Raw genomic sequence first — 4,388 nt, 5'->3', positions numbered from 1 at the left:
CCTTTTTCGTGGCATCAATTAATAATCAATGCTTAAAGCCGTAGAAGTGTAAGCTAAAAGCTTTTTTCTTTTTATATGCTTCTTTTTCTGAATTCTTAAGATTCTTCGCATTAATATATATTTATCTAAATGCACAGTGATTTTAATTTATTTATGTATACAAACAAAATAAAGTTTTATCATCGGTTAATCTGAAGCAACAACATTACAAACATTACAAACACAACAACATTACAAAGACAACATTAATGATGCTTAGTTTATAGCTCTAATCAAAGAAATTGCTTATTGCACGTTCTGTAATACCCATTTTTTTTAAAATTCCGAATGCCAGATTATCTGAATGATCAAAGTGATCGTAGTAGCATAGGTGAACTGCATCATCAAATTTGTATTTCTAAAGTTATGTGAAACCACGTGTTTGTTTTGCTTACAGTTATGGTTTCAAAACGATAGTTGCTACAAAACTAAACAATTTAAAATCAACGTTAGTTGCTATAAAGCAAAATTAATAGAGAAATAAGGAAGGGTATGGAGAAGAAGCGTAAAGAAGCGTAAAAAACGTTAATATTATTACTCCGAGGAGAAGCGTAAAAAAATGCCAATAATATTATTGGCACCAATGTTAATTAATTTTCGTAATAGTTGCTAATTGAAGTAATAAAAAATCTATGTATTAAAAAGAAAGATTAATGGAGAAACGATACTAATTCGTTTAAGAAAACCTAAAAAATCGACAAGTTATTATTGCCGTTAATGATGTTTAATTAATTTTGTTAATAGGTACTAATTGAATTGAAAAAAATTAATAAGCTGTGTACTAAAAAATAAATTAATGGAAAACATGTACTTAGTAGTTATGATACTTATGTGTAACAAGACGCCATACTATTATTGATATCAACAATGCTTAATTTTGGTAATAAGCACAACCGGCATTATGAAAATTGGTGCAATTTTAATGGATACCAAATATACCATTATATTGATACAAAGTACTTTATAAATAAATTTGGTGCTTATTGAAGTGGCCCCAATACTGTGCCTTTTTATGGTTTATTTTGAGGAAATAGGTTTCTTATGGCCCTTCGAAATATAATAACAGGAAAAAAATTGTTTGATTGATGTAAATTTTAGATATGAGTTTGCCAGATGATACTGAACACAGTTAATCTTTATATTGATGGGTTGAACTACTAAATACGCGTTCTGTCTTATCTAATAACGTAAACAAATTGGGAAGGGCAAAAAATAACAATAATTAAAAATACATATACTTGATCATGGATTTTCGGATAGTTGTGTGTTTTGGTTCAAAAGAAATATTTTGAAGTAGGATTTTGAACATTTTTTTTTTGTTGTACTTTTGTATTTGTATTCTCTTTTTCTCTCTTCCTGGACTTCTTGCCACACCTTTGGGGGTATAGAGAGTGCAAATTTTAGACATCTGTTGTGCTCTCTCGATAGAAAAGGTTTTGCGTTTGTATGACTTCCGAAGGTAGTACCCCTTGATGACGTCAGCTTCGGGTGTCATTAATATATTTTCAATTATTTTTATTGTTTTCTTCCTTAAAGCTTTCTATTGGTTTCAATTTTTCTATGGAATTTTCGCTGCTTTGGGTTACTTTCCTTTAGAATTCTAGTTTTTAATTGTCTTATACATGATTAATGATTTCTTGTCTCATTATTGGTATTATTTATAATTTGTGTCGGTATTTGTATTTTAGTTTTGCGCATGATTTTTTATTGTCGTTCAACACTGATTTATTGATTCGTTTTTTCTCACCCCGTACGAAGAACGGGTATTCAACTAGTAATGTATATAATAATGATGCTTGAATAGGCCTGTTATAATAATAGCATTATTTTAAATTTCAAAGGTTTTTCAAACTTCATTTTTTTTTTTTTTTGACTAATGTAAAGCTTCAAACCACTTTATAAAAAAAATGAAGGATTTATGTAATGGTTAACTCCGAATTGACACATCAGTGATTGCTCAATATATAGAATAGAATATGCAAAGTTTTAAATAAAAAAAAATTTAAATTTCAGCACAACTGTTTGTTTGATTGATTTGAAAAATTAAATATTTTTTTCCTATTTCTTGAAAGCAGGGGTAGAAAAAAATTTGATTAAAATTAAAACATGAAATATATTTAAAGAAGAAATTTTTTTTAAAATTTGTAATGTTGCACTAAATTAAAAAAGAAAGAGAGGAAGATAAAAATATATTCATGTAGGTAAAAAAAAATGTAATAAAGAGGAAGTGTTACTTAAGTCACATCAAGTATTCATTTACTCATGTATCATTTACTCGCAGTCGGCAGGATTCGAACCTGCGCGGGATGATCCCAATGAATTTCGAGTCCATCGCCTTAACCACTCGGCCACAACTGCTTGCAAATAAGCTTTTCAAATAAAATAAAATTAATTGAAAAAAAAAATTCTCACATAATAAGAAATATTTCATTCTTTGATGACTATTATTTTAAAATCAGTGTTGTTGAATAACTGATACATACTTTTTTCGCGTTGTTCATCTTCGTATTTTTGAAAATTTATTCCCGATCCAGAGGACAAAGGAACTCCTAGTTCAAGCTTTATAACATACTCGCCTTCATGAAGGGCTTTTTGAGTGAAGAGTGAAACTAACTTGCATTTGTTTCACATAGAGAAGGAATTAGAATTTGTGTCATGTGGAGAAAAGAGCGTTTTATTTCTTCCTTTTTCGAGCAAACCCATAGAAAAGTTGTTGTTTTAAAATATTTTTTTAAATTTTTTTATTACCTTGTTGAAAATAGGTGGATCACATAATCGCTAGAACAAATCTTCATTGTTGAGCTATATAAACTCTCTCTTTTAGCGATTTTAAATTTAGATTGATTTTCAAATAACAAAATATTAAAAAAAAATTCCTACCTATATTTTAGAAAATTATTTAAATAATAATTAAATATATTTAATAATTGCCAAAAACCGCACATATTACACTTGTAATTGATTATTTGAACTGACAATGATCCTTATTAAAATATCTATTTTAAGACTGCTTTTTTAAAACTCAGAAATTCCTAAAAAGAGTAGAAATTGATTATATTTACTTTATACTTATTGTTTATTTTCAATAAAAATAATAAAAACAATCAAGTTTAATTTTTTAATGGTTGTTGCATTAAAAAGTAGAAAACGTTACTAAACCTATTTTTTTGTCATTAAAATCTGTAGGATCGAGCTATTTCTTTTTGTTGTTTTTCTTGGATCGGAATTAATCATTTTTTAGTTTCCTTATAATGAACGAAAGGAACTCCCAATATGAAGTTGCAAAATGCATAAAGACTTTAAACAACTGAACTCTACTAACTATTTATGGGTTTAGCAAAAAAGGGTGATTTTCAAAAACATGAAAAATAATAACAATAATGAAAGTTCAATTATTTCTGATGTACTGATTGAAGTGTATAAGAAAAAAGCACATTCTAGCTACGGAAAACTGACCACTTTGTATGGATAATACAGTAATAATAATTAAAATATTGTGTTAGAGTTTGTATTATTCTTCATATTTTTCATTTTAAAGCATTAATGATTAGTAATTACGAACGATATAATTTTTTGAGTCTTTGCCTGCTTTCTTCGAGCTTTGACAACTGAGTGACGGCTAGAGAAAACTCTTCCCATGATCCACCTACTATTCTGAAAATATTGAACATGTGCGTTAGTAAAAAATAAGGGAATAAGAGGCGAAACATGGCATTCCATAATAAAATTTCTCATATTTATTTTATTTTTTTTAAATATTCGGATGCGTGTGATATTCAAAAATGACAATAAATATACGTGTTGTTAAATTAAAACCAAAATTATTTGTAATTTTAAAATGAAGGAAAAAAAAGTTTCTTTAAAATACTTCTACAGCAAGGGATAAAAAATAACTAGTGACCTGACAGCAATGAGAAACTCAAGCTTATAAAAAACCGATAACAGTGAAGCTATTGATTAAAGTTAGGTTGAAATTTCTCACATTATTTTTTCGATCATTAGATATTGTTACATCTATCGAATGTGAGAAAAATGATTATTTTATCTATGAACTTCCAAAACACCCTATAAACCAAGTTTATCGACTCTAAATGGCTTTAATCTTGACATGTTTATGTAAACGAAGCAAAATTGATGATGAAAATGGTCGGTGGATAAGATTCGCTGGATTTTCTTCCACTTTAATGTAACTAAGCTAAAAAAATTAGACTTATTATTACGAAAAAACACTTTAGTTTGGAATAAAATTCAGAATAGTAAGAATAAGACTAAATTCTATCTTATTTTGGGGGATTCTGGCAGATATGCCCACTATTTACTTTCAATAATTGAAGATCACAGTAAACGAA

The 4,388-nt window shown here is 27.8% G+C and overlaps 1 non-coding gene across 1 annotated transcript; it reads right to left on the bottom strand.

Annotated features, from left to right (window-relative positions):
* Positions 1 to 2,315: 2,315 nt before the first annotated feature.
* Positions 2,316 to 2,397, bottom strand: TRNAS-CGA (transfer RNA serine (anticodon CGA)). Its single transcript has one exon. It is a non-coding gene; the product is annotated as a tRNA-Ser (tRNA).
* Between the last annotated feature and the right edge of the window lie 1,991 nt (positions 2,398 to 4,388).

Source organism: Parasteatoda tepidariorum, chromosome 3 (assembly GCF_982258835.1).
Source record: "Parasteatoda tepidariorum strain Cologne lab strain chromosome 3, Ptep-v5.0, whole genome shotgun sequence".
Taxonomy (NCBI): domain Eukaryota; kingdom Metazoa; phylum Arthropoda; class Arachnida; order Araneae; family Theridiidae; genus Parasteatoda; species Parasteatoda tepidariorum.
The sequence above is the reverse complement of the archived record's forward strand: the minus strand, read 5'-3'. Positions and strand labels throughout refer to the sequence as shown.